Source organism: Nerophis lumbriciformis, linkage group LG30, assembly GCF_033978685.3.
Source record: "Nerophis lumbriciformis linkage group LG30, RoL_Nlum_v2.1, whole genome shotgun sequence".
NCBI lineage: Eukaryota > Metazoa > Chordata > Actinopteri > Syngnathiformes > Syngnathidae > Nerophis > Nerophis lumbriciformis.
The window spans coordinates 13037330-13056623 of NC_084577.2; the positions used below are offsets into that span (position 1 = coordinate 13037330).

At 37.9% G+C, this 19294-nt stretch overlaps 1 protein-coding gene across 3 annotated transcripts in view; it reads right to left on the reverse strand.

Annotated features, from left to right (window-relative positions):
* Positions 1 to 19294, reverse strand: part of lsamp (limbic system associated membrane protein) — a 1017468-nt gene that overhangs the window by 116984 nt on the left and 881190 nt on the right. The gene's annotated exons all lie outside the window — the stretch shown is intronic.

A 19294-nucleotide genomic window follows, 5' to 3' on the forward strand; every position in this document is an offset into this window, starting at 1 on the left:
TGTCAGCCAGTTTTGCAAATGTTGCACACTTCCTCTCATCTCCTCCCTCATCTTTTCACTGTACACTTACTGTACAGCAACAAATCAAATTATAAAACAAATTGTGTGATTAATCTATGTTCATACACAATTAATGGGGTAACTTTTTGTAATTTTAATCACATGTTAATTTTGATAACCTTACAATTTATTTGATGGCTACCCCAACTCCATTACACACAATTTTCACATTTTAGTTACAGTACATGTGCTTCACTTTTTTCCATAATTTGGTATGTTACAGCCTTATTCCAAAATGGAATAAACAATTTTTCTCCTCAAAATTCTACTGACAATACCTCATAATGACAATGTGATTTTTTTCCCTGTTTTTTTTTTCTTCCATTTTTTGCCATTGTCTAAAAATATATATAAAATCTCATGTACTCACAGCCTTTGTTCAGTACTTTATTAATGCACCTTTGGCAAAAATTACAGCCTCAAGTCTTTTTGAATACGATGCTTCAATCTTGGCACGCCTATCTTTGTGCAGTTTTGCCCATTCCTCTTAGCCCATTCACTTTTGCAGCAGCTCTAAAGCTCCATCAGAGTGGATGCTTATCGTTGGTTTCACCCAGGGAGTCGCTGTATTCATCTTTCCCTCTATCCTAACTAGTCTCCCCATTCCTGTCGTTGAAAAACATCCCCACAGCATGATGCTGTCCCCACCATGCTTCACTGTCGGTATAATATTGGCAAAATAATTTGCAAAATTACAAATAAAACATTTTCACATGTCATTATGGGCTATTGTCTGTAGAATTTTGAGGACAAACATTAATTTATTCTATTTTTGAATAAATAACAAAAAGTGTAGCACTGTCAATACTTTCAGGATGTACTGTATATATACTGTACATATATTTTTTAATCCAACTTAAATTAAAATTGAGGCCCTTTTTTATCTTAAAATTAATTCATGGGAATTAAATTGTTTCACAACTTATGTTTTTAGTGTGAACTAACACATTTAACATGATTAAAATATACATTTGCAATCATTCCTGAGACAACTTTGACCGAGGCTATAAGGCAGTTGTCCCCAAACTACAGCCCACGGGCCAGATACGGCCCGCCAGCGTCCAAAATTCGGCCCGCGGGCAGTCCCGAGTAAAAAAAAAAAAAAAAAAAAATTAAATAAATTATTTTTTTTTTTTTAATCTGTTTTTTTCTAGCCCATTCATCAATCCATTTTCTACCGCTTGTTACTCTTGGGGTCTCCTAGTTGCTCATCATATTGTCTAATAATGCATTTTTCCATCGATAACGTGTTGACATCACGTTCGCGTCGCAGTGTCGGGCGAGCGCGTGGCAAGTGCAATTAGTCAATTAGTGCAAGAAGAACATATTACTTTTTTTGTTCAATGTAAGGAAAAGACAATTTATCTAATCTGCAATGATATTTTATATATATATATATATATATATATATATATATATATATATATATATATATATGTATGTGTGTATATATATATATATATATATATATATATAAATATATATATATATATATATGTATGTGTGTGTATATATATATATATATATATATATATATATATATATATATATATATACACACACACACACATATATATATATATATATATATATATATATATATATATATATATATATATATATATATATATATACACACACACACACATATATATATATATATATATATATATATATATATATATATATATATATATATATATATATATATATATATAGCCCGGCCCCTGGCTAAATGTTTTTAACCCAATGTGGCCCCCTGGTCAAAAAGTTTGGGGACCCCTGCTATAAGGTATACATGCCTTGCACTAACGCAGCACGCCACAGTGGACATTTCATGGCACATTTGCCATTATATTCCTATCAGTGACATAGCAGGAAAAGGCTAGGAATACGTTTGTGGTAGAGACATGTCCTGTCATTCATTAATTTACATTTTTCATGTGCAAAACAGAGCCCCTCACGGATTGCATGTGTTCTGCATTTAGAAATTGGTGTCCCTGCAGGAAAGAGACTGCCTATTAAAAACATAAACTCAAAAAATGTAAATGTTAAAAACCTATTCTATTTGTGCCGTTGACCTTAGTTAAATTCTTACTGTGCTTACAACCTCATGTTGCAGCCAGTGATTAATACTTCATACGTGATTATGTTCAATGATCAACTGATTAACAGGCACAATCCAAGCCAGAGACAGGAAAGACTATAAATCATGCTCTTGGACCAGTTGAGGTCAAAGTTAGAGGGAAAACGCACAAAAACAATGGGGAGATTAACCTGAAAGCTAAAAAAAAAGGGCTTATTTTTACATTACGGTCTAATCAGAGGAAAACAAATAAGTAAGCAAAACATATTTATTGGATTATTAATATCAATATCTGCAACACCTTGTGTTGATCTAGCATGTCTGTAGATTTGGAATAAGCTTAATGTTGTTGCAGATAATCACAAAGTGGATTTGGATTGTATTTGTATTTTGTGCACAATTACACCTGAATACAGATGTTGCAACATTCCCTAACTGTTATTAACTTTCACATTTCGATGCTCTTGACCACTTTCCAAACTCTTAATGTATGGAAAATGTACTTAAATAAAGAATATTTGAAGAAAAAAAAACTATGTACATTAGGGAATGGATTCATATGGCAACGTTTCTGGGTGGAGCTTGCGTGAGAGGAAGGTGGGGAGGGGTTATTGGTCATTTTGCAATGCAGTCTGCTGAAAATGATGGAAAGCGCCACTCTACAAAGCAACTGACGCTGTGGCCAAAGTTAACACTTCTTAAGATGTATAACACTACTGCCATCCGCCGGCTAAAATTGAATTTTTTTGTTTTGTTTGTCACAATTCATGTGCCAGGGGCCATACCCCTTCCTACTTTATTTCAACATATAATATCGGGTACTTACAATGGGATTTTCTAACAGCTTGTCAAACGAGGAAAATAATTAATCACGGTTACTCACATTTTGTCTATATTTAACTCATACTTATCTGTGATTAGTCGCAATTAATGAAAATGTTTAATCTTTAATAAAAGTACTTTAGACATATCTTTTTAAATTGTTCATACTATCAACATTGACCTGCTTTATGCAAATGTTTATTTATTAAACATTATGCTTTTTTTAAACTGCTCAACAAAAAATGGACACAAGCACTCTTTTACTGAGTCGGTGTCAATCAAAGCATGATCATAACAACCCACAGGTTGTGTTATCAATGCCCTAAATTGGTATCTAAACACGTAAGCAACTGGAATGCAGTTGCAATTTCCCACGCTACGTGATGAACACATGAAAAAACAGAGCCCTTAAAGGGGAACTGCAATTTTTATTTTGCCCATTATCCAAAGTTACAAAGTGAGACAAGGACACACTCCTTTCCCTTTTCAATGCATGTTAAATTAGGACAAACTGCTTGTAAGAGACAGTTAACAATGCAGGTAATGGGGACACGTTCTATTCTGCCTATAAAGTCCTCGGAAAACCATCCAAAAACCTCTAACTCCAATCAATTCATCCATTTTCCGTTGCTTATCGCTCTCGGCCATTTTTAATATGACGCATTTTCTGGACTACAGAACGTCCATATATTAACCGCACCGGACTATAAGCCGCAGATATATACGTTGTGAAATTCGTTATTTACACAAAGATTTTGTAAATGTTTATTTGCATACCTTAATTATTTCCAAACGGTGTCCAGAACAAGGCAGTAGAGTGTCCGTCCTGAGATCGGTAGGTTGGGAGTTCAAATCCCGGCCGAGTCATACCAAAGATTATAAAAATGGGACCCATTACCTCCCTGCTTGGCACTCAGCATCAAGGGTTGGAATTGGGGGTTAAATCACCAAAATGATTCCCGGGCGCAGCCACCGCTGTTGCCCACTGCTCCCCTCACCTCCCAGGGGGTGATCAAGGGTGATGGGTCAAATGCAGAGAATAATTTCGCCACACCTAGTGTGTGTGTGACAATCATTGGTACTTTAACTTTAACTTTTAAAACAATTGATAAAAAATAAAAAAAGTCCTCGTCTTGAACCCACTAGCTGCGGAAGCTAGCACTCCAATCAACTAAACAGACTCAATACCTCCATGGTGACCTTTTGGCGAATTTACTGAGGAACTTGTGTAACCGAAAAAATACTAAATAATGTTATTGAAACTAACAGAGCCACTCGTAAATGTGTTAGCATGTCAGCCATTTTACGATAACACATACACATATGCATGAAAACACTAATGTCAAACATCTTACTGTTTAGTACCGGTAAGTATGAATTGTTGTAGTTATATTGCAAAATTTACAAAAGTAGCACAGAGAGATGTTAAGTTAAAGTTCCAGTATTTGTCACACACACACTAGTTGCGATGAAATTATCCTCTGCTTTTGACCCATTCCCATGTTCACACCCTGGGAGGTGAGGGGAGCAGCGAGCAGCAGCGGTGGCCGCGCCCGGGAATCATTTGGTGATTCAACCCCCAATTCCAACCCTTGATGTCTGAAGAATCCATATAATAGAAACACTATGGATGACTAGTAGACGGAACGGCACTTGTACTTCCAGTTTAAGGCACTAAACAGAAGGGAATACTGTAGACCAGGGGTCACCAACGCGGTGCCCGCGGGCATCAGGTCGCCCGTAAGGACCAGATGAGTCGCCCGCTGGCCTGTTCTAAAAATAGCTCAAATAGCAGCACTTACCAGTGAGCTGCCTCTATTTTTTAAATTGTATTTATTTACTAGCAAGCTGGTCTCGCTTTGCTCGACATTTTTAATTCTAAGAGAGACAAAACTCAAACAGAATTTGAAAATCCAAGAAAATATTTTAAAGACTTGGTCTTCACTTGTTTAAATAAATTCATTTATTTTTTTTTTACTTTGCTTCTTATAACTTTCAGAAAGACAATTTTAGAGAAAAAATACAACCTTAAAAATGATTTTAGGATTTTTAAACACATATATCTTTTTACCTTTTAAATTCCATCCTCTTCTTTCCTGACAATTTAAATCAATGTTCAAGTAAATTTTTTTTTTTTATTGTAAAGAATAATAAATACATTTTAATTTAATTCTTCATTTTAGCTTCTGTTTTTTCGACGCAGAATATTTGTGAAATATTTCTTCAAACTTATTATGATTAAAATTCAAAAAAAATATTCTGGCAAATCTAGAAAATCTGTAGAATCAAATTTAAATCTTATTTCAAAGTCTTTTGAATTTCTATTAAAATGTTTGTTCTGGAAAATCTAGAAGAAATAATGATTTGTCTTTGTTAGAAATATAGCTTGGTCCAATTTAAATATTAAATATTCTAACAAAGTGCACATTGGATTTTAACCTATTTAAAACCTGTCATCAAAATTCTAAAATTAATCTTAATCAGGAAAAATTACTAATGATGTTCCATAAATAGTTTTTTTTAAATTTTTTCAAAAAGATTCGAATTAGCTAGTTTTTCTCTTCTTTTTTTCGGTTGAATTTTGAATTTTAAAGAGTTGAAATTGAAGATAAACCATGTTTCAAAATTAAATTTTCTTTTTTTTTTGTGTTTTCTCCTCTTTTAAACCGTTTAATTAAGTGTAAATATCATTCATTATTAATAATAACATAGAGTTAAAGGTAAATTGAGCAAATTGGCTATTTCTGGCAATTTATTTAAGTGTGTATAAAACTGGTAGCCCTTCGCATTAATCAGTACCCAAGAAGTAGCTCTTGGTTTCAAAAAGGTTGGTGACCCCTGCTGTGAGCAAGATTGTCCAAAAAAACGGCGCTGTAGCACAAACAATAACACACCTTTTGTCACACCGCGGTGAGGGATGTCTTGTCTTGGTTTTTTCTGTCTTGTGAATTGCATGTTTTAGTTTGAAAAGTAACTCTCCTTTCGTTTCAGGTCACTTGCCCTTCCTTTTGTGTCATCAGTCTGACGTCATCCCTGATCCCTGATTGTTTCCACCTGTTCCCCATTACCCTCATGTGTCTTATAAGCCCACGCCTTCCTTTGTTCTGTGCCAGATTGTCTCGTTTGTTCGTGCCTCGTCACTTGTTTGAATATCTTGTTCCTGAATTCCCTTGTTGATATTTTGAGTTTTCTTTTTCTCCTCCTCAGCAGAGTGATTTTGGTTATTTTGTTTTGCAGCCGAAGTGGTGAGTTTTCAGTTTTTTCTTACAGTTTTTCCTTTTCCTCAATTTTTTGAGTGACACCTTTTGTTAACCTTTTTTTTCAGATAAAATACAGTGTAGAAGTTTTATAGCCATTGTTTCTTCCTCCTAGTGATGGGTTGATGAGGCGTCATGAAGCGTTTCAACACATTGCAAAACTGTATTGATACTGTGTCGATACTGTGTCACTAAATACTGACATCTGCTGGACATTAAAAATCCCTACAGGCAACCTATGGACCGACTCAACTGACACTGATTTTATAACCTAGTACAGTGGTTCTCAAATGGGGGTACGCGTACCCCGGGGGTACTTGAAGGTATGCCAAGGGGTACGTGAGATTTTTTTTAAATATTCTAAAAATAGCAACAATTCAAAAATCATTTATAAATATATTTATTGAATAATACTTAAACAAAATATGAATGTAAGTTCATAAACTCAGTGAAGCACAAGCTCAGGTTTGTCACTAAAATGTCTGTCAAAAAGAACTGTGAAAAGAAATGCAATATTCAGTGTTGACAGCTAGATTGTTTGTGGACATGTTCCATAAATATTGATGTTAAAGATTTTTTTTTTTGTGAAGAAATGTTTAGAATTAAGTTCATGAATCCAGATGGAGCTCTAATACAATCCCCAAAGAGGGCACTTTAAGTTGATGATTACTTCTATGTGTAGAAATCTTTATTTATAATTGAATCACTTTTTTATTTTTCAACAAGTTTTTAGTTATTTTTATATCTTTTTTTTCCAAATAGTTCAAGAAAGACCACTACAAATGAGCAATATTTTGCACTGTTATACAATTTAATAAATCAGAAACTGATGACATAGTGCTGTATTTTACTTCTTTATCTTTTTTTTTTTTCAACCAAAAATGCTTTGCTCTGATTAGGGGGTACTTGAATTAAAAAAAAATTCACAGGGGGTACATTGCTGAAAAAAGGTTGAGAACCACTGACCTAGTATATACAATAATATAAACCAAGTCATTGTATTTCATTTAGGATTATTTCATAACTTCATTGAAATAAAAATATATTTTTTGTCTTTTTTAGATACAGTCAATAAATAATGTGAACATGTATCATAACATGGAAATCTAAGAGAACGTGTTGTGAATGAGGATGCTTGTGGACCTGGAATTTTTTTTTTTTTTTTACACATTTTTATTTTTTTTTAAAAACAGTTTTTCCAACGTATTCAATTTTAGACGCTTCCTCTTCTTAGTTATTATTTCTCCGGCTGTAGAAAAGACCCTTTCACAGGGCACAGAGGAGGCGTCAGTGCGACACAGTTCGCGTATCGGTCACGTGACCAAAACAGCTCATGATCGGTCACGTGACTTTCTAAAAGCGGTACGCGCACCGACACAGGGTTTCGCTCTATGAGCTCGACGCATGCGCCGATGCATCGGTGTTGCCGGACCCATCACTACTTCCTCCTTTTGGAGCGTTTTTTTGTTTATGATAAATTTGATGGATTATATCCTGCGCTAATTTTAGTTCATTATTGTTTTTGTGTTTCCTCCTTTCGGAGTGATTTTCGGTTGTTCCTTTTTGTGGAACTTTTTTTCGCCGACTAGTCAGGTTATAAGCTATGTTGATTTGCCCTGACTCTGAAGGTGAAAAGAAACTTTCAAAATAAAAGCCTGCCGGATTGTTCCCTACTCTGCATCTGAGTCCCATTTTTGACCAAGCCTGACATATTTTCAGTCTCCGTGTGTGTTTTATGAAAAGTATTTGTTGAATACAAAACATTATGGCCGTTAGCAAAAAAAAAACAAAAAAAAAAACACCCATTAGCCGCACCATTTTATAAGCCGCAGGGTTCAAAGATTAGGAAAAAAGTAGCGGCTTATAGTCCGGCAAATACATTCCTTGCAGTATTTGTCTTATTTTCTGTAATCAGACTTTTGTAGGTTAAGTCATACCTTTTTGTTTTTGCCAGGAATCCTGTTATTTATATATTTGTTTGCTCTTCTTTCCCTGCGTCTTTCCGCTGCCATTGAACTATCTTGATGCACTTATTAATCTTTGACATCAATACCACAGCTTTGCCTTAAGCAACTTGGAACGACCACAGAGGATATGCAATGCCAACAACATGGAATGCTAACAACACAGCTAATGATCGTAGCTGCACCTTTTTTTTTTGCAAAACAATTTACGCCGGTGGTTTTAGCACACGGAAGCCCAGATCTAACTTAAGAGGAATTAACCCAGGATGTGACAAAGTATTTCCAAATGGGGGCCATGTTTTAGTGGCTCAGTTATAGCCGACGCTTGGGGGATCCTTTGGGCTACCAGGGAGTACTGTAATCTATAGCAGTGTTTTTCAACCACAGTGCCGCGGCACACTAGTGTGCCATGAGATATTGTCTGGTGTGCCGTGGGAGATGATGTCATTTCACCTAATTGGGTTAAAAATATTTTTAGCAAACCAGTATTATAATCCGCAAATAATGTGCCGTGTCTTTGCTGTCTGTAGCTCGGCAGAGTAACCATGAAATACTCTTCTATATCAGTAGGTGGCAGCAGGTAGCTAATTGCTTTGTAGATGTCGGAAACATGGTTTGTCGTAATAACAATATGCAGACGTCAGCGGGAGGCAGGGTGCAGGTAAAAAGGTTTCTAAAGCTTAAACCAAAAATAAACAAAACGCGAGTGCCGCTAAGAAAAGGCATTGAAGCTTAGGGATGGCCATGTAGAACGAAACTAAAACTGAACTGGCTGCAAAGTAAACAAAAATAGAATGCTGGACGACAGCAAAGACTTACAGTGTGCGGAGCAGCAAACGGTGTCCACAAAGTACCTCCGTACATGACATGACAATCAACAACAAAATAGAGAACACTGCACACAGGAAAACAGCAAAAAAGTCAAAACAAGTCACAGCGTGATGTGACAGGTCGTGACAGTACACCTACTTTGAGACGAGCTATAGTAATGCATGGTTGGTTATGGTTTGAATTTATATCCAAAAATTGCGAGAACGACTTTTTGCTGTCAATATCGGCTGCTGAGTTTCAATGAATTTTTTAAATGTTTTCTGCTAGTGGTGTGCCTCGGGATTTTTCCAATGAAAAAAATGTGCCTTGGCTCAAAAAAGGTTGAAAAACACTGATATATAGTATAACAGGCTAATATATGAAGTGTAAAGGTGTTATTTCATGTTCAACCCTTGTGTAATGTTCATATTGTTGTTACTCAGCCAGCGTTTGTGGGTCCGATGGACCGTTGCATTTTGTGGCTTTTAATGCCTCACAATCAAACACTTTTATGCTAAAATACTGAACAGATGTTTATTGGGATAAGGTAAACATCTGTTCAGTATTTTAACATAAAAGTGTTTGATTGTGAGGCATTAAAAGCCACAAAATGCAACGGGTCCATCAGACCCACAACAACTGGCTGAGTAACAACAATATGAACGTTACACGGAAAATTTCTCTGCCAGTTTCTGCATCGCACAGGGATTCTTCTTTTGTGTTTCTGCACCTGCGGTTCCCACACAAGGTTGCAACATTGTTTGTCAACACTGTCTGCTCTCATTTTCTCGCACATTTGACCCTCTGATGTTCTGTGTACTTACACTCTGTCCTCCTCCTGTCTAGGCCTACTGTATGCGTGTGTGTGTGCGTGTGTGTGTGTGTGTGTGTGTGTGTGTGTGTGTGTGTGTGTGTGTGTGTGGTACACAGAACATCAATTTCCACACTTCTATTAGCCCTGGGTCCAGTGGACCCGGACATCTTATATGTAATATCAATCAATCAATCAATCAATGTTTATTTATATAGCCCTAAATCACAAGTGTCTCAAAGTGCTGCACAAGCCACAACGACATCCTCGGTACAAAGCCCACATAAGGGCAAGGAAAAACTCACCCCAGTGGGACATCAATGTGAATGACTATGAGAAACCTTGGAGAGGACCGCATATGTGGGTAACCCCCCCCCCCCCCCCCCCCCCCCCCCCCTCTAGGGGAGACCGAATGCAATGGATGTCGAGTGGGTCTGACATAATATTGTGAGAGTCCAGTCCATAGTGGATCCAACATAATAGTAAGAGTCCAGTCCATAGTGGGGCCAGCAGGACACCATCCATAATAGAAATGTGTAGGGGGGTTGTATGGTGTGTGGTCATTAAATATGTATTCTGATATATGTTCTTCACAGAAAATGAGCCAAAGCCAGTGAGTCTCAGTTTGAAAAATTAACTAATTGTATCATTTTTCTTTTAATAAAATCGAAAACGGGTCCCACAGACCCGAACACCACACAAGGGTAAAAGGGCTCTGATAATGTTAAAAACATTTTTTTTTCTGCTTTAGATGTAAAAATAATTGATATTTTAATAAATAATATTTCAACTCTGTGGAAATGTGTAGCATACGGTCAGGCCTAGAACCAATTGGCCGCGATAAACGAGGGACGATGCACGTTGTGGTAAATGGCATACGGATGGTGGTGCACAGAGTGAAAAGAAATCATTAAAACTACATTAACGTCTTCTTCTGGCCCTAATTGTGAAATGCAAAGGAGCGACAATCTGTTTGATGTGAGGCCTTGAGGGGTTTCTTTACTGCGGCTTCATCCAAACAATGCAAAACAGCGTTGAAGAGTTGAGAGAGAGGCTGACTGCAAAGGCCAGAGAGACAGGCTGACAATACTACTGCAGGGAGAACAAGCACGGTTGATCTTGTGATGTCACCCAGCCCGTCCACCTCCTGAGAGCCCCTTGCAAATCACGGAGGAGGGATGCAAGTAGAGGAGCAAGGTCGAGGCGGGAAGGGTTGACAGAGAAAAATATACCTCTCCGCCTGTCCTAAGCATAGCTGCAAGCAGCAGCCGTGTTTGTGAACATTTCAAAGGGAGCAAAGAGATAAGCGACTGATGACTAAAGCCTGCTCGAGGCGTGGATAGGAGTGCGTGACGTTATTCTGTAGGATTTGGGACCCCACTCATTTCCATGCCCTGAATTTATAAGTCAAAGTGAAACTTGAAAATGAGATGTGGTCAAGCATTTTGTGTCCCACAAAAGTAATCCTGAGGCGGATATAAACAGTGCATCCAAGAACCTAGGGCTGGGCGATATATCGAATATACTCAATATATCGTGGGTTTGTCTCTGTGCGATATAGAAAATGACTATATCGTGATATTCGAGTATACGTCCTCACGCAGTTGCTTTTAGCTGCGGGCATTACACTTCAGGCTTTTCTCACTCTTTCTTGTATCTGCTTCTCACAGAGACATAAAACAAGCGCACCTTCTTACATACGTCACATACTGTTGCAACATCATACGCCCTCGCGGAGCAGACAGGTAAGCGACATAGTAAAGTTAGCTGTGATGCTCATACTTGCCAACCCTCCCGAATTTTCCGGGAGACTCCCGAAATTCAGCGCCTCTCCCGAAAACCTCCCGGGACAAATATTCTCCCGAAAATCTCCCGATTTTCAGCCGGAGCTGGAGGCCACGCCCCCTCCAGCTCCATGCAGACCTGAGTGAGGACAGCCTTTTCTTTATGACGGGAGGACAACAGGGTGACAAGAACTAAATCATCCAGACTAGAGATAAATTGTATTATTATGTTTATCTTACCTAAAAATAAATATATTTATTAATTAAAAAAACAAACAAAAAAACAATTTTTACTATATTTTGCTAAAAACATCAAAATTAATTGTATTTTTATTTGTATTTTTTCTGACTCCTTATTACATCCAGCCATATAATTATACATTAAAATAAACATATTTGAAATAATTAATTTTAAATGATCATAATAATTAATTTAAAATGACCATATTTAATTATTTAAATAATTGCTTGTTTATCAACAACTTTAGCATTTTATTCATTACATTTTGAAGCTCTCAGAAGCCAAGTTATGTTATAATCCTTAAAATTTATTTATGCAAGTTTGAAGTATCAATGATCTAAACACAGTTTTGTTTGCATATTTTCAGGATTTAATATATATATATATATATATATATATATATATATATATATATATATATATATATATATATATATATATATATATATATATATATATATATGTGTATGTGTGGGAAAAAAAATCACAAGACTATTTCATCTCTACAGGCCTGTTTCATGAGAGGGTTCCCTCAATCATCAGGAGATTTTAATGGGAGCATTCACATACCATGGTTTATATAGGGCACAGAGTGGGTGGGTACAAGCTGGCGTAGGGGCGTGGTGATTGGCTCATGTGTTACTTAGGAGGTGTTTCCGTCTGTGGCGGCATGCTGTTACAATTTCGCTGCGCTTGTTGAGGGATGACAGGTCTGGACGGTAAATAATAAACAGTTTCTCTTTCAAGCATAGGTTGCATCTTTTATTACCACTATTGTAAGGTGTGCTGGATGCAAGAATTTGCCATGTTATTGAATATTCAACATTATTGTCTTTGAGGTCCCAAATGTGTTTGCTGAGTTCTGTGGTATTCCGCAGGTTTTGGTTCCTGAAAGAATCACAAGGCTTCTTTCAGGAACCAAAACCTGCGGAATACCACAGAACTCAGCAAACACATTTGGGACCTCAAAGACAATAATGTTGAATATTCAATAACATTGTGGTATTCCGCAGGTTTTGGTTCCTGAAAGAATCACAAGGCTTCTTTCAGGAACCAAAACCTGCGGAATACCACAGAACTCAGCAAACACATTTGGGACCTCAAAGACAATAATGTTGAATATTCAATAACATGGCAAATTCTTGCATCCAGCACACCTTACAATAGTGGTAATAAAAGATGCAACCTATGCTTGAAAGAGAAACTGTTTATTATTTACCGTCCAGACCTGTCATCCCTCAACAAGCGCAGCGAAATTGTAACAGCATGCCGCCACAGACGGAAACACCTCCTAGGTAACACATGAGCCAATCACCACACCCCTACGCCAGCCTGTACCCACCCACTCTGTGCCCTATATAAACCATGGTATGTGAATGCTCCCATTAAAATCTCCTGATGATTGAGGGAACCCCCTCATGAAACAGGCCTGTAGAGATGAAATAGTCTTGTGATTTTTTTTCCCACACATACATATATTGCGCTCTACTACGGTATCGAGCACTATTTTTTGGATAACCTTATTAAGACATATATATATATATATATATATATATATATATATATGCGTGTATATATATATATATATATATATATATATGTATGAAATACTTGACTTGGTGAATTCTAGCTGTCAATATACTACTCCCCTCTTAACCACGCCCCCCACCACGCCCCCACCCTCAACCACGCCCCTGTTCCCCCCATGACCACGCCCCCACGCCCCCACCTCCCGAAATCGGAGGTCTCAAGGTTGGCAAGTATGGTAATGCTAGAGGTGTGGTAACAAATGAAGGAAGAATTCATTCCCAAGAAAAACAGCAGGGAGTTCGTCGTCTGGCCTGTGGTTTGGCTTCACGCGGGAAGATGTTTTACAAGTATGCGACAAAAGCGTTGCTACAAAAAGTAGCAGCACTGCTAATGTGTAGCACCATTTGAAAAGTCACCCGCTAGAGAATGAAGAGTGCTTGAAACTCCGCATGTCAACATCTCCGGCCGGTGCCACACCTACAAAATGCCGAAGCAACAATTTCCACATCAACACCGTATGAAACAAATAGTCAACAACAGAAGGAGATAACGTCCGCAGGAACCTGCCACATAGCGAAGGACATACACTATTTGATTTCCTATTATGCAGCTCATTTTTATTTGACAGTTATTGAAATATCTTGTGTGACATCATGCACAAAAGTGCACTTTATTTGTTTTAAACTATTGTAGTGGCGTTCTGTACAAAAAGTGCACTTCAATTTAGTGTTGTTTTGATATGTAATCTTAGTGACATCATGCACTAATAGCTTGTTTTAAAATGTCTCTGACAATCTTGCACTTTCTGTTTTGGAATTGACATGAATGTTTGTGCCACTGCTTAATAACTGTTTAATAAATACAGTTTTGGTAAATTTACTTAGTTGTGATTTCCCTCTCTGCATGAAAGTTTAAAATGAGCATATATTAATGCAGTATGAACAAGAATGTTTTAATGTAGACACATAGAATCATCATACTGCTGTGATTATATGCATCAAGTGTTCATTCAAGGCTAAGGCAAAATATCGAGATATATATCGTGTATCGTGACATGGCCTAAAAATATCGAGATATTAATAAAAAGCCATATCGCCCAGCCCTACAAGAACCCAATGGTCACTCTGTCAGAGCTACAGCATTCCTCTTTAGAAAACTTTACAGTAGGACAACTATCTCTGCAGGAATCCACCAATCAGGCCTGTAGGGTAGAGTGGCTAGATGGAAGCCATTTCTTAGTAAAAAGTTTGCCAAAATGCACCTGAAAGACTCTCAGACCATGAAAAAAAAAAAACATCTCTGGTTTGATGACACAAAGACTGAACTCTTCTGCGTGAATGCCAGATGTCATGTTTGGAGGAAACCAGGCACCGCTCATCACCAGGCCAATACCATCCCTACAATGAAGCATGGCGGTGGCAGCATCATGCTGTGGGGATGGCTTTTAGCGATAGGAACTCGGAGACGAGTCAGGATAGTAAGTAAGTAAGTAAGTAAGTACATTTTATTTATAAAGCGCTTTTCACAGATAAAATCACAAAGCGCTGTACAAAACATAGGTGAAGTAAAACAACAATTCAATTAAAACAACAGGGCAACATCATAAAAAGGATACAAAGTGGATTAAAAATTATAGTTAAAAGGTACATTAACTAAAAGCTTTACTAAAAAGAGAAGTTTTCAAATGTTTCTTAAAAGTTTTCAACACTAGTTGCGGTGAAATTATCCTCTGCTTTTGACCCATCCTCATTTGGTGATTTAACCCCCAATTCCAACCCTTGATGTCTGAAGAATCCATACAATAGAAACACTATGGATGACTAGTAGACGGAACAGCACTTGTACTTCCAGTTTAAGGCACTAAACAGAAGGGAATACTGTAGACCAGGGGTCACCAACGCATCAGGTCGCCCGTAAGGACCAGATGAGTCGCCCGCTGGCCTGTTCTAAAAATAGCTCAAATAGCAGCACTTACCAGTGAGCTGCCTCTATTTTTTAAATTGTATTTATTTACTAGCAAGCTGGTCTCGCTTTGCTCGACATTTTTAATTCTAAGAGACAAAACTCAAATAGAATTTGAAAATCCAAGAAAATATTTTAAAGACTTGGTCTTCACTTGTTTAAATAAATTCATTTATTTTTTTTTACTTTGCTTCTTATAACTTTCAAAAAGACAATTTTAGAGAAAAAATACAACCTTAAAAATGATTTTAGGATTTTTAAACACATATACCTTTTTACCTTTTAAATTCCATCCTCTTCTTTCCTGACAATTTAAATCAATGTTCAAGTAAATTTATTTTTTTTATTGTAAAGAATAATAAATACATTTTAATTTAATTCTTCATTTTAGCGTCTGGTTGAGCAAACTCCCATGCACCCTCAAGGACCCTGCCGAGAGTATAGAGCTGGTCCACAGTTCCACGACCAGGACGAAAACCACACTGTTCCTCCTGAATCCGAGGTTCGACTATCCGGCGTAGCCTCCTCTCCAGTACACCTGAATAGACCTTACCGGGAAGGCTGAGGAGTGTGATCCCACGATAGTTAGAACACACCCTCCGGTTCCCCTTCTTAAAGAGAGGAACCACCACCCCGGTCTGCCAATCCAGAGGTACCGCCCCCGATGTCCACGTGATGTTGCAGGGATGTTTGCTCAACCAGTCTACATGTGCTTTGTGGACTTGGAGAAGGCATTCGACCGTGTACCCCGGGAAGTCCTGTAGGGAGTGCTCAGAGAGTATGGGGTAACGGACTGTCTTATTGTGGCGGTTCGCTCCCTGTATAATCAGTGTCAGAGCTTGGTCCGCATTGCCGGCAGTAAGTCGGACCCGTTTCCAGTGAGGGTTGGACTCCGCCAGGGCTGCCCTTTGTCACCGATTCTGTTCATAACCTATATGGACAGAATTTCTAGGCGCAGTCAAGGCGTTGAGGGTATCTGGTTTGGTAGCTGCACGATTAGGTCTCTGCTTTTTGCAGATGATGTGATCCTGATGGCTTCATCTGGCCAAGATCTTCAGCTCTCACTGGATCGGTTCGCAGCCGAGTGTGAAGCGACTGGGATGGGAATCAGCACCCCCAAATCTGAGTCCATGGTTCTCGCCCGGAAAAGGGTGGAGTGCCATCTCCGGTTTGGGGAGGAGATCTTGCCCCAAGTGGAGGAGTTCAAGTACCTCGGAGTCTTGTTCACGAGTGAGGGAAGAGTGGATCGTGAGATCGACAGGCGGATCGGTGCGGCGTCTTCAGTAATGCGGACACTGTATCGATCCGTTGTGGTGAAGAAGGAGCTGAGCCGGAAGGCAAAGCTCTCGATTTACTGGTCGATCTACGTTCCCATCCTCACCTATGGTCATGAGCTTTGGGTCATGACCGAAAGTACAAGATCACGGGTACAAGCGGCCGAAATGAGTTTCCTCCGCCGGGTGGCGGGGCTCTCCCTTAGAGATAGGGTGAGAAGCTCTGTCATCCGGGGGGAGCTCAAAGTAAAGCCGCTGCTCCTCCACATCGAGAGGAGCCAGATGAGGTGGTTCGGGCATCTGGTCAGGATGCCACCCGAACGCCTCCCTCGGGAGGTGTTTCGGGCACGTCCGACCGGTAGGAGGCCACGGGGAAGACCCAGGACACGTTGGGAAGACTATGTCTCCCGGCTGGCCTGGGAACGCCTCGGGATCCCCCGGGAGGAGCTGGACGAAGTGGCTGGGGAGAGGGAAGTCTGGGCTTCCCTGCTTAAGCTGCTGCCCCCGCGACCCGACCTCGGATAAGCGGAAGAAGATGGATGGATGGATGGATTTTAGCTTCTGTTTTTTCGACGAAGAATATTTGTGAAATATTTCTTCAAACTTATTATGATTCAAATTTAAAAAAAATATTCTGGCAAATCTAGAAAATCTGTAGAATCAAATTTAAACCTTATTTCAAAGTCTTTTGAATTTCTTTTAAAATGTTTGTTCTGGAAAATCTAGAAGAAATAATGATTTGTCTTTGTTAGAAATATAGCTTGGTCCAATTTGTTATATATTCTAACAAAGTGCAGATTGGATTTTAACCTATTTAAAACAGTCATAAAAATTCTAAAATTAATCTTAATCAGGAAAAATTACTAATGATGTTCCATAAATTGTTTTTTTAAATTTTTTAAAAAGATTCAAATTAACTGGTTTTTCTCTTCTTTTTTTCGGTTGAATTTTGAATTTTAAAGAGTCGAAATTGAAGATAAACTATGTTTCAAAATGTAATTTAAATAATATATATAATTTAAAGATCACGGACGGGACTGGTACCAATTGTTCCAGAGTCTGGGAGCTATAGCCTGGAATGCCAGGTCGCCACGGGTTTTAAAACAAGTTTTTGGGATCTTTAGAAGACCCTGGCCTGAAGACCGGAGGCTGCGCCCTGAGGAGTAGGGGCATAGCAAATCAGTGATGTACTGAGGGGCCCCAACATGCAACGCATGGAATGTCAGGACTGAAATCTTAAACCCATGCATCATTTAACTGGAAGCCAATGAAAACTGGATAAAATGGGGGTGATATGGGCTGTTCTGGGTGCACTGGTCAAAAGTCTGGCAGCCGCATTTTGCACAGTCTGAAGTCTCTTAAGAGTTGACTTTTTGAAGAGAGTGAAAAGGGAATTGCAATAGTCAATGCGAGACAAAATGAACGAGTGACTGATCATTTCGAGATCCAATTTCGACAACAAATTTCTCACTTTAGAAATGTTTCTGAGATGATAAAAACAGTTTTTGGTAAGTTGACGACAGTGACCCTCCAAAGACATTGACTGATCAAACACAACCACAAGGATAGAGAGAAAGATGAATGCAGCAATGTACAGAGACATCCTGGATGTAAACTAATGCTTACCATCCAATCTGATGGAGCTGGAGAGGTGCTAGAAAAAGGAATGGGCGAAACTACCCAAAGATAGGTGTGCCAAGCTTGTGGCATCATAATCAAAAAGACTTGAGGCTGTATTTGCTGCCAAAGATGCATCAACAAATGTTAGTTTTTAATTTTTTGATAAATTTGCAAACTTTAAAAAAAAAAATAATTAACTTTTCACATTGTCATTATGAGTTATGTCTGTGGAATTTTGAGGACAAAAAGGAATTAATTTCATTTGGGAATAATGCTGTAACGTAACACAATGTGGAAAAAGTGAAGCGCTGTGAACACTTTCCTGATGCATTGTATAACGCTTAGAAAAAACTTGACTCCTTTAGAAATACTGTATATGTTTATATTTTCCACATAAGTAATACTTATCTTGGTCTGATAAATTGTAAATGTTCCTCGAGAGAAATTGTTTCCACTTCAAGCTTGACATTAACAAAGTGCTGAGGGTTTGCCAAGAACTTAAAGCCAACTTTTGGGGCTTTTTGTCGAGATAAGCTAAAACCAAGGATGAAGTATATTTATGGCTAGAAAGGTAATATTTCTTAAGGTGTTTTCACGCTATTCCCACTCATTGCCCAGCTATACTGCCAAATACAATTTTTCTTTACTCTATCATCCGTAACCTCTGTTGTATTAAAACTATTCAAAACTGTGTCCAATGGCTTGTTTATGACGTCAATCATCTATAAAATGGCCATTAGAATTGTATTGATTGCATTGCATCATCATCATCATCGGCCTATTTGATAAGTGTTAATCAGATCAGTGGAAAGTTAAAGTTAAAGTTAAAGCTGAAAATTAAACAGGAAAGCAGGGCAGTCCTTGATTGAATAAATTAGGGCCCTAAGCAGAATAAAATAAAAATAAATCACACCTTACTATATATATATATTTTTACTTTACTTTATATATATATATATATATATATATATATATATATATATATATATATATGTATGTATGTATACATAAATATATATATATATATATATATATACATACATACACATATATATATATAAATATATACATAC